The following is a 12,283-nucleotide window of genomic DNA, read 5'->3' as shown; positions in this document are numbered from 1 at the left end:
TATAAAAAGCATAGATTCCAGAGACTGCAACTAATTTAAAACCGGCCATTTGTGATAAACCCACCAAGAAACAAAGAAGCGGTCTTACTTTTAAAGTCCCCTCGATTCCAAATGATGTCTCGCTTTTTTGTTGCTTCCCTTTGATGTTTGACTGTGTGGAATGATGTCGAGCTTTGTGCACAGTATGACACATTTATCTGCTGAAGGGGAAAAAGTTTCTCTTTGCTTCAGTTCAACACAAACAGGATTTGGTGACATCACAAGAATGGAAACCGAATGCAGCTTACAGTGCTGTGATGTTTAGACCGGAAACCTCCAGTAAAGATACATTGCATATGCCGTCCTGTGAAGTAGGAGACGTGCTTTGTTCAGCAGATGATGAGCTGTAAATCATCTTTAACTGCTGTTTCTTTATATTCAAAGACTGAAACACAAGGGTTTCAAAGTTATGAATAAACAGTCTCAAGGGTTTAAATTCATGTGGTTGTTCGTGGTGGTTGGTTGTAGGTTGTGAAGGTGTAGCTGCTGTATGTGTACAACCTAACTTTATAAGGGAACAGAATGCCAAAAATGCCTGTCTTTCTGGCTTATTTTGGAGGTTGTGTGCCAGCTAGCAGCACTTACTATTTCAGTCTCAGTGGAATGGCAGCACCATGCTTTAAATCAGGGTTTTTTAAACGTGTGCAAATATTCAGTGTTTGTATTTTTTCTGCTTAGTAACCCAGCTTTATTTGATAATGTTAAGTAGGTTTAAGACAGAGAAAAGTTAAAACCTAAAGAGAAAGCTCCCTTGGTCACAGTCAGTGCAACTACTTTGCAGTGTGACATAATGTAGCAGCACCGGATGAATGAAATGTACAGAAGGGCATTCTTTTGGAGTTGTTAGGGGGCTGCATGAATTGTTAACAGAGGCCACCGCTGGCCTGCTGCACTTTGAGGACTGTGGGTTTAAATGAAGCTTGAATAAAACCCGCTTGCTCTGTATCAGCGTACATCAAGAGATCATCAGCCTTGATTCTGTTGGACAGAATGAAAAGCTGTGCATAGTTGTGCTCGTTCTTTAAATGTTTCAAAGGGATCCAAACAATTACCTTTTTGATATTCAAGTCTATTTTATTTATATAGCACCAAATCACAGCAACAGTTGCCTCCAGATTCTATTATACAGAGAAAACTACAGCAACCACATGACTGAGCAAGCGTTTTGGCGACAGTGTGAAGGAAAAACTTCCTTTTAACAGGAAGAAACCTCAGGCAGAAGCAGCCTCTGGGTGGAGCAGCCATCTGCTGCAACCGGTTGGGGATGAGGGATTAAAAACAGGACAAAGACACGCTGTGGAAGAGAGCCAGAGATTAATAATAACTAATGATTAAATGATAGAAATTGAGCTTTAAAGAGCTCACAAAACAGCTTTCTGTGTCTCCAGTGGTGACCCTACACTCCTACAAAGTCATAAAGGTCAGTGTTGTAGGCTGAAGTAAATAAAAAACCTAATTAAATAAATCTGTGTGAGTTTCTTTTGTTGTGTTTAACCACTTCTTTGTCTTGAGTTATTTATTCTAGTATGTAATCGGTTCTGTTTAGCCCCTTTTCCATTAGTACCTACTAAGATCGATTCACCACAACTCGACTCGGATCGACTGGTTTTCCATTACAATAGAGTACCACCTAATGTGCTTGGTCATCGTCATAGCAACACGGCCAAGCGTGTGACAAAGGTGAATGTCAAAGTGAAGGCATGTCTGCTGCTTGGTCTGTGGCTTTTCGTTGACTCTGGGACCAGGGGGTTGATTTTTATAGCCATTTCCCTTGTTGTCTAGTTTCAAAAATGACAGTTTTGATTTTCGTGAATGGGGCACTCGCATGGCTCATCGAGTGACGCCACTGACCAGGCAATCGGTGGCATGGAGTCTGACGACGTCATTTTTTACTACCTGCTTGGATCACTTGGAACCACGGTCGAGCAGGTACTATTTTAGTACCTGGTACGGAGTACTATGGCCTAATGGAAAACCCTCAAAACTGTGGCAAGTCGATTTGACTAGGTACTAATGAAAAAGGCTTTTGCTTGTCAGTAGTCTGGAATCCACTGTTTTCAGGATATCGTGTTTAAATTTTGTGTGATGGCAGATATGAAAGTCAAGGTCAAAATCACACAAAATGCTCTTGTTGCTAATGTAGCTACCATAAGCTCAGTGTCAATGTCACTGTTCCCTTAAGACCTCACAGACAACAACACCGGGAATTATTATACAGGACATATCTTTAATCTACAGAACTGAGTGCACAAGTTTGTATTAATTTGGGATTTTCTGTAATATACACAGGGTCAAAAGTCTCAAAACTCACTGAAATCTTTTACTAAGGGGTTCTGAATGCTCTAGAATCTCTTTTAACCTGACTAGGCCAAGGGATGTTAACTTCTTGTTAGTGATCATGATTTACTTCAACTGGTAGTTTCTCCTTGCAGGATAAAACAGATTTGTTTGATAGCATTCTTTGCACTGAACAATACTTAGAATAATGGGAAAGTCGAAGGAATCCAGTGAAGATCTAGGTAGAAGAACTGTAGATTTACATGAGTCTGGAAGCTCTCTTTGAGCCATTTCTTAACAACTGCAGATTCCAAGATTATCAGTTCAAATGACTGTTTGTAAGTAGAAGTTATTCTGATGTGTGACCATGTTGCCAAGGTGTAGAAGAAGACCCAAGGAGCGGGGTGCTGACCAAGAAAGAAGCACCTGCTCCAAAATCAACAGCTTCAAACTCAACTTAAATTGGCCTTCTGGAGAAACATTTTATGATCAAACGAGACAAAGACTGCATTAACTGGCTACAATGACGAAAGGATGGAGGAGTAAAGGTGAGACTGTAAAACTTATAAACGCTGTACCAGCTGCCAAGCATGGTGGTGGCGGCATCATGCTTGGGGGATGTTTTGCTGCCAGTTGTTCTGGTACATTGCATGGAATGATGAAGAAGGAGGACTACCTTCGAATTATTCAAATTCACCTCGAATCAACAGCTAGATGTCTGAAACTTGGATATCGTGTGCAAATACACATTAAAGCTTCTGGAATGGCCTTCCCAAAGCTTAGATGTCAACCCTGCTGAAAATGTGTGGACTAAAACCTAAAGACTGGGTCCGTCCCAGGAAACAAACCATTTTAAAATCTACCATTTCTGCCATGAAAGAAGTCAGCTAGACCAGCGGTCCCCAACCTTTTTTGCACCACGGACCGGTTTATGCCCAACAATATTTTCACGGACCGGCCTTTAAGGTGTCGCGGATACAACAAAATAAAACTAGTACCTGTACCGAAAAAAATAAGATTTATTCATAACACACGTGAAAAGACCCAGGAAAACCGAGTTAACAATAAAAGCGATAACAAAATAACGATGAAAACCGATAAAAACCCTGAAAACCACACATTTCACACCTGAGCCTCAACTCTCGCGGCCCGGTACCAAACGACTCACGGAGGCCCGGGGGTTGGGGACCGCTGAGCTAGACTCATGCCAAAAGGTGTATATTGCTAACAGACATTTATTTGAGCCTATCTTGATTAGATCCCAAAAAATCTGAAATGAACTCAAATGTGTTCACGTATTTCACAGTGGAAAGAATTCAAATAAATCATTAAAGGTCCCAAATTATCATGCCATCAGTGCTTTTGATGTGTGTATGTAAACCTGGAGTTGGCGTGACTTGGTGGAGAGGCGATCTATGATTAGAAACCCCTAAACTCCTTTCTGTCTATGACAAAACAAATGGGGTGTTCCAGAGACTTATTCATGCAAACTCCATTGATGCTGGTACATGGTGTGGACATGGTGCACCTGCTGCGGCTTAGCTATTAGAGTGGGTACAGCAATACACAGTAGTGTGCATTGGCTAGGAGATGTGGAGAACATTCAAAGACAGAGAAAGAATGACTCAGACTTGTTATTTTTCCTTTGATGTTGTTGTTACATTTTCTAGAAATGAAACTCTGCCTGACCTCAAGTTCAGTTTCGACAGAAACATTTTTAGTTTTTTAAAACTCATTCTGTACTTTTATCATCACTTTCTCTTTACCTCTACACTTTCGTTTGGGACCTTTTGGAAAACCCCTGGGCGACTCCTATTGGTCACCCAGCCTCATGTTGGGAACCCCTCCTCTTCCTCAACACATCGAAATTTGTGCACTTTGTTTCTTCCCATCCTCATAGCGGCCATGTGCTTCCGGGGTGGCTCACCACAACATTTTAGCTGCCTCTTGCCTCTGTCATCACTTTTATCTCACTTCTGTTGGTGTGAAACTTTCTTCTTCTTCTCCTTCTTCTCCTGCCACCCCAAAAAAATGTCTCTTAACTGTCAGCTACCCGCCACCCCAGATGCCATATTTAGGATACAAATGTGAAGAGATGACAGCGTTGTAAAATGGTGCCCGTGCTGAGATTATAATTAACATTTCCAACCTACATCACTCTCCCTCCCACTTCTCCTATGCTCCCCCCACCACTCCCCCCCATTCACTCACTCCTGTGTAATAAATGGGCAAAAATGCAAGAAGAAAGGAGAGAAGGGGAGAAGGAAAAGAAAAGGGAGATGGAGGAGGAGGAGGAGGAGGAGGAGAGAGAGAGTGTGGTGTGTGTGTGAGAGAGAGAGAGAGAGAGAGAGAGAGAGAGAGAGAGAGAGAAGAGGGTGACCAAACGGAGGGAGGAGGGAGGGGGAAACGGCGTATGCTTGTATACAACCCTGATTTCCATTTTTTTCCCAACTCGTAATGTATTTAATTCAAGTGAAACGTAATCATGACGTGTCGTGTCATTAATCTCCTCGCCGCCTCTCCCGTAAGTACACTGAGTCTTTACTTTCAACATATATCCTATATCTTCATTTATCTTCTTACATTTTATTTACCACTATGTTTACATATATGCACTTTTATGCGTGCTGGCACGAAACACCGGCGACGAAACATTTCCAAAATTGTTTAATTTACTGCGACTGTTGTTGCCTCTTTTTTCTCTCTTCTTCTTCTTCTTCTTCTGTCACGGGCAACACGCGGGATAATGGCCAACATAGTTGTTGATGTGTTTTATTTCACTCCGCTTTTTCACATTTATTTATTTATTTATTTCATTGGCAGCTTTGGCTGTGTGTGTGTGCGCGTGCTCGCATGTGAGTGATTGGCACGAGGCATGCATGTATGTATGTATGTATGTATACATGTAACCGCGCGCTCCGGACCACTTTACGTGTGTGTCATGTATGTAAGCCGGTGTATGTGCGCGCGTGGTCGACAAGCATGTAGCAGTCGGAGCTCCGCTTATAAGCCGTGACATGACAAAAAAAAAAAAGAAAAGAAAAAAAGCGGAGAAATGCACTGTTTTCCCTCATAACTGAGGAAATACTCGGTGTAACAGTTAAACCAAGTCGACTCGAACAGTCAGCACGAGATGAAATGCGACTTAAAAATGCTCGCAAGTGCACGAAAAGTCACTCGGAGGTTTATTTTTGTTTAAAAATTGGACACAACTTCAGCTAAGTAGTTGTGCAAGCTAGCTCTTAATTTTTGTTTTTATCCGCGCGAGCAGTTTGGTAATTTGGCAGCTCTTCTTTAACCTCTCTGAAAAAGAACGGCGTCTTCTTCTTCTTCTTTTTTAAGTAGGTTATATTTTTATTATTTATTATATATGTGTATTTTTTTTTTTTAAAGAAGAGCCAAGTTCTCTGTGCGTAACGGAGGATTTCGATAAGCCGCGGACATATTGTCCAAGCGTAAAAGTGGATTTTTGCATGTTAGCAAGTTGATTTACAAAGCGTAATTTGTAGGTAGATGCGATTAGCTTGACTAATTCTTTTGTTGGACACACATTAGGCATTGTGTTGTGCGTTGTTTCCGAGATAAGCACCGCCACTTTTCGTGTGGGATACGCGCAAAAAAAGAGAAAAGACTGTTTAACGGTGCTTTATAAACCTTATACTTTCGGCCACCTTTTACTACAATGTTTACTACAACCCGTTTAGTTGTCCTAACGTTACCTCAGCGCTCAGAAAGTAGCATAGCAAGTGTGGCAATACATGCAATGTTGGGGCCGTGTGCGTGCAAAACGCGTGTTGCCAGATTGTGTTCAGTAAAGATAAGTTACCGGTTTTCGTCCAAAAATGTGCGTTTTTGGACACGATGGCTCTTTTTTTTGAGGGGGGTGAGGGGGGCACTGATGTCTGTGGTAGATTGGCAGAGAGGGATTCAAGATGAAATCCATGATGGCACTTTTCCCCCCTCCCGTCCTCTCCTTGCTCGCTCACTCGTCTTTTTCCCCTCCCTTAATCTTTTGTATAGAAAATTTAGGAACAAAATGGAGCAGGGGAGAGAGAGCGATAGATAGGCTGACATGACACACACACGCCACCCTCCGACTTCTCCGACTACCCTGCATCCCCCGTGTTCATGATTTTTAATCGCATTTTTTCTTTTGGTTGTTGTTCTTGTTTCTATTTGGAAGCGGGATTGTGCGCGGACACCATCTGCGGGCAGGGTTAATTTGATTTTTAGTGTGTGTGAGGGGGTGTTTATTAGTGCATTGTTTGTTGATGGTTATTTATTTCATTAATGTGCCTCTAATTGAGATGGCCGCGAGAGAGAAGAGAGAGAGGGGGAAAGGAGCGTACTGAAAATGGTTGCACGTTATTGACGCACATCACAGGGGCGAGGAGGAAATTCCTCTTGAGATAAGGCGCAGACGTGTCATCTGGGTTGACCAAAGACACTCCCGTCGCCTTTTTCTATATCCAATGGAATATGTTTAGGGATCCTGAAATGCCCTATTTTTTTTTTTTCATATCTACCCAAAATGTCACACTCTTGAGAGCCTGTGCACAGTGGAAGTAGGTTGACATTGCTTGCGTGTCCTAAAATGAGGCATGTTTTTGGAGGGTTTGGCATTTTTCAAGACGGGTTTATGCACATTAACTTTCATAATCCCTCTACGAAAAAGAAAAAAAGAAAAGAAAGCTGAGACAATTAGAAAAGAAATGACTTCACTCCAAATCCCTGTTTTTCTTTGGATCATCGCCTGCAAGAGTGACTTTTGGCAACAAGACGCTACTTTTCCTTATCCGGGCTTGATCAAAAACTAATAACGCAAGCATTTTTTTTTTAATTATTACTCTGTTAGTAAAAAAAGCCTCCCCTGCCTCTCTACAGGTTGTTTGCCATTAGATATAAGGCGTTGATTTCATGTCAAACCCTTGGCAGATACTCATCTGCAACCAGCTGTACTAATGAATATAAAACACTGGCCCCATGTTAAAAAGGCTCTAATGGTTTTTGCTTCATTCTGCTTGTTGTGTTCAAATAGTATCCACCTCCTCCTCCACCTCCTCTGTCACCCTCAATGCCGCCTACTTCCCATCTTTGTACATACTGTACTGTACTTGAAGGGGCACATCCACCCCATCCAGGTGGCTCTTGGGAAAGAGATTGTATGTGAGGGGAGAATGAGACAGAGGGAGAGAGAGTAAAAGGGAAAGGAGTGTAGCACCAATCAAGGCTTCTGATTGATATAATTGGGTCATTAGTGCGCTGCGGGAGAGGCACCTGCTTGCCCTCAGTTAGGGAGAATCTACTGCATTGTGACATTTTGAGACTGTTGAGAGTTCTGCTAGGCTGCTCGGGATTAGAGTGTATTTAGAGCATTAGGGTCTTACTTAAATAGTCTGCCACTTTTTGTCGCTCGCATTTAGTTTGGAAGACCAGCTCTGAAATCAGCGTTTGCAGCAGAGGCGTACAGGTAGACGGTCTGAATAAAAAACAAAAAAATCAAACACGACAATTTGATAAGCAAAACATTTTTCCAACTTTCCATTAGTGGCAGTCCCGTGACTGCGCTTTTCAGCCAGGTGTGCGATGTTATGAAAGCAAGCAGTATTTGAATTTCTCCCTCAAATCTTTTTTAAAGTTACAATACAACTCTTTTTGTGTTTTTTCTTTGCATTTCATTTGACCTGCTGAGATCAGCACAACAGATGCCTTCCCAGATGAAAAACTGAAAGTGTGAACTATTTTGGCCTCAATTTAGTCTGAAAACATTCTGGACACAGCATCAAAGCACTTTATATTGTAACCTGAAGACTGTGCAATAGAGACAGAACCCCACAGTCCCCAGTGAGCAAGTACTCGGCGACTGTGGGGAAGAAGACATAAAGTCATTGTTGGAGTGCATCCTCACTTTTCAGCTCAAATCCCCTGCAAAAAAAATAGAAATAAAATGTTACATTCCAGCCTATACATAGAGTCAGGGAGCCCTTGAGTGCAATCAGTCACCCAGAATTACACCAGGATGTGTTGATTTAAGTACTGGCACCTCCCATTTATATGTGTCTTTATAAAATATAGTGCAACAGAGTGTGTTTCAAACAAGATGTTCCTAAGAAAGAGAACACATGCTCTGCAAATTTCCCCAGGGTGAAGAAAGAATGAAGCCATTACTATTATACACTTACCCTTTTCCCCCCCACACTAAAGCTGTTTTAGGTATCTGATATATATATACATAAATACCCCAGGGAGGTCACAGTGAGTGCTGAGCATCCCTGAGGGGGTCGAAAGTAGTGTGTTGCTTAAGGACACTAAAGTGGAAGGGGCGTCATTCATGGAAGAAAGGTTTCTGAACCTTTTCCCAGACAGTAGGGAGAAAATTGATCAGGTGGATGTTTGTTTCACCTGCAGGATTGTCTCCAACCTAGCAACTGATCCTCGGTGTGCACACATAAGCCTTTTAGGAAGAATGCGTACAACCACACACATGCTCCAACCAATTCTTCTTTTAAAGCGTCAGTTTCGTAATCCCGAGTCAGACGAGTCATTCAGCACCCCCCTTCCCCCTCCACTCACTGGTTTTAGGAACGGCGCGGCCTGTATGAGTTGGAGTGAGACTCTTGTTTTCTCTGCCGAGATGCTTTCCGGTGTTCGGGATTCGCCCGCTCGGGTCTGGCACTGCAACGTTGCCTCCCAGTTCGAGCATCAGCTCGTGTTCTCTCGCTAGAGGAGTAATTCATTCAAAAAGAGGAGAAGCAGGAGCTCGAGAGGGGATGGTGCATTAGAGGAGGAGAGGTTAGACAGGAAGAAGCAAAAAGGAGTAAGGTTGTGAGAAGTGGAACATAAAACACATCAGTGAGGCAGGAAATGCTGGCTCAAGCTGGACTTTGCGCAGATGAAAGACGGTAAAAGTTGGGACGCTTCCTTTTAATGTAACTTTTTCTTCAACTCCGCTGAAGTACCTTTCGAATAAGGTCAACGGCGTAACAGATGCGAGCCATTAGATCGCCGTTTCACTTGCGTTCTGCGATCAAAACGATACACATGAAGTAGCATTTTTCCCCGTATAAGCAATCTGCAACACTCATCTTTAACGGTCGGTGGCGGAGACTGCGCGGGAGATGTTCACCCTTATCATTGTTGAAGCTGAAGATGAGGGAAGAGCGAGAGTGCGAGGCAGGCAAAGTTGAAGCGAAGCCGGCGGTGGGGAGGTGGTTCAGGGAAAGGTGAAGTAAAGGAAATGAATACCGGCTGTGGGGAAGTTCGCCACGTGACCACGCGATAAAAACCACAGGGCCAAATTATACTGTACCGCACAGGGAGCGGGCTCCCCTCACTTCCTCTCGCTCTCATCTTCTCTTTTTCACACACTTTGTTTTTTTTCCCCCCCTTCCTTGTGGTCAGTCTCTCATACACCCACTTATCCCCAAAGGACACCTCACCTCGCGCTGGCTTCATCACATGAGAGTGCAAGTAATGCAGCGGGAAGAAAGATGCACTTGTAGGGATTCACAGAAATACACACAGACTACGAGCACAGTCCTTACTTTATGCCTTAAGGCCGGTGCCTGAGACCTTGAAGATGTCTATTTTTAGGTACGTGGAGGAGGACTTAATTTTCAAACAACACAAAGGTCGCTGTTGCTATAGATCACTGGTTCCCAAACTGAGAGCGAGATCCCCAAGGGGTCACAAGGGGTCAAGGAGAGCAGAGCATACACTCAGATTTATTCTAAATCTTTTGACATTTACCTCCACAGACTGATAGGAAATGAATGAAGGGATCATTGTAAGTCAGGCTTAATTACACAAACTGTGACGAGGCATTCAAAGTACTGTTTAGCTTCATGAGGCTACAAATCACAATACACAAACCCTCCTTATATACAACCTATGATACATTAACACTACTTATTATGAAGCTGTATAACACTTCTATCCCACACACACGGGTACCATTATGAACACTAGGTGAAAGGTGTTCACACCCTGATATATATTTACAATTACAACATGTATCTCTCATGTGCATGTGCAAACCTGCACTGACTGCCTTCACAATAAAACTCTGCCACTTCGGTGGATATTTACACAGTGACACCCCCGATCCCCACCCCCACCTAAAAGAAAAAAAACAAAAAACTTGTCTGAACATATTGTGCAAATTTCCCTCAGCTAGTATTTACCAGGGATGTAACGTATGATACAGCTGCATCGTTATGCACTCCTTGTGATCTGAGTCAAGGAGTAGTTATCAGTATTTAAACAGTGCAGTTTAAAAAAGCAAAACAAAACATAGTGACCCTGATGATAAAAAAAAACCTCATTTCCAGTCAAGGCAATTCAGGACCCACAAAGCTGCATTTCAATTGCTGGAATGTCAACTTTGGGACGCTTTAAAGCTGGTGTCATCTTGCGAATTACTGTGTCATTACACTCCTGCTCATGCACTGCAAATTTCAGGATCAGGGGAAAAAAGAAAGGGAAAAAACAGGAAAAGCCAGTGAAAGTGCAGGAAAATCCAGTTTGTATCGAAGGGATGGGAAAATCCATTATGTGTTGCATATCAGCAGTCAACTATAGCTCCGGGCCTGAGAAGTGGAACAAATGCTTAAGTGCGTTTTACGTGGAGTCTTTGTAACGGCCCGCAGGCCGTGGCTGCGACAGGAAACCAGGTTGCTCAGAAACCCTGCGTTTCACTCCATTTGTGATCTCAGCAAACGCTTTCCTGAGCAATTTAGGGTCTCAGCGGTTCCCTTTTTAATGATGATGTCATGATGTCTATTTTGTAAATTGTGATCACATTTAGGTGATAAATCAGGGCCTGATTAAATGTGTGGCTATCCTGTGATTGACAAGCTGCTAGCATGTATGTCTACAGTGGCTCTTAAGCCTCTTTTCCACTAGTACCTGCTCAGCTAAACTCAACTTGGTTTTTAGGGTTTTTTCATTAGGTGGTAGTTATGGGTACTCTGCAGTTTATTAGCGCTTACTCTGACCATTTTCCAAGTGACCTGAGTCAAGTTGAAAAAGTGATGTCAGAAGACCGCATGCCACTGATTGGCCCACAAATGAGGTCACTGAGGGAGTCATGAGAGCAACTCTTTCGCAAGACTCAAACCCGGCAATGGCTGCTGGGCAATGGCCTCACACCTACTTGGCTCTTTCTTTTGCCCTGAGTCTGACAAAAAGCCAAAGTGCGTGAAGCAGGTGTACCATCGCCTCGACTTCCATTGTTGTGTTGTCTTTGGATTGCAGGCAAACAGCGTCACTGGACTTTTGGGCTGCCTTGCTATAACGACCCCGCCCACATTGAGGTGGTAATAGAAAACGGCCAAAACCTTGTTGAGTAGTCTAGTTGAGGTGCTAGTGTAAAAGGCAAAAATTATGCTACACTCATGGCTCCAGACCATTGTTTATATACAGTTTTTGTGTTTATCTAAAGCAAACCAGAAAGTTGTTTTGTAAAGTCTATAGCACTGATTCCCAAAGTATGGGCCAGGGCCCCCTGTTGGGCTGCAAAGGTACTGCAGGTGGGCTGCAGTATTAACAGAAGCTCAGTTTAAAATGAGTATGTATTATTGTGTATAGCCAACAACCCGTGTTGTTCATGTGGTTTGAATGAAAGTTTCAAGAAAATCCATCACTTTCTCTTGTATTTTGATAAGAGTGAAGATTTAAGATTGGGTGAGACCCTATTTTCTGGTTTGCAAGTGGGCCACTTGCTGGTCTGTAATATCATTGTGAATCTCCTACGTGGATCACATTACCTAATATTAAATATTCATTGCCATGACGCACATTTAAAATCAGATTATTACCCCTCCCCTCACAAAACTAAAAACACCCACCACACACACACGTAGGTGTCACATTTTTGTACGCTGCTCTCACCCTTGCTTTGAGTACCTACCCCAATCCATTTTATAGCTCGCCGTGTGTGTGTGTGTGTGTGTGTGTGTGTGTGTGT

The 12,283-nt window shown here is 42.8% G+C and overlaps 1 protein-coding gene across 2 annotated transcripts in view; it reads left to right on the top strand.

Annotated features, from left to right (window-relative positions):
• The first annotated feature begins 4,673 nt into the window (after nucleotides 1-4,673).
• znf219 (zinc finger protein 219) overlaps nucleotides 4,674-12,283 on the top strand; it is a 22,231-nt gene continuing 14,621 nt past the window's right edge. The window contains exon 1 of one of the 2 annotated variants that reach the window (XM_005948771.2): nucleotides 4,674-4,840. The gene's annotated coding sequence lies outside the window, so the exon portion shown is untranslated. The other variant, XM_005948772.2, reaches the window with a different exon arrangement.

This window comes from Haplochromis burtoni, unplaced genomic scaffold (assembly GCF_018398535.1).
Source record: "Haplochromis burtoni strain Fernald_Lab_line unplaced genomic scaffold, NCSU_Asbu1 Contig_609, whole genome shotgun sequence".
Classification (NCBI taxonomy): Eukaryota; Metazoa; Chordata; class Actinopteri; order Cichliformes; family Cichlidae; genus Haplochromis; species Haplochromis burtoni.
Note: the sequence above shows the minus strand (reverse complement) of the source record. Positions and strands in the feature narration are given on the sequence as shown.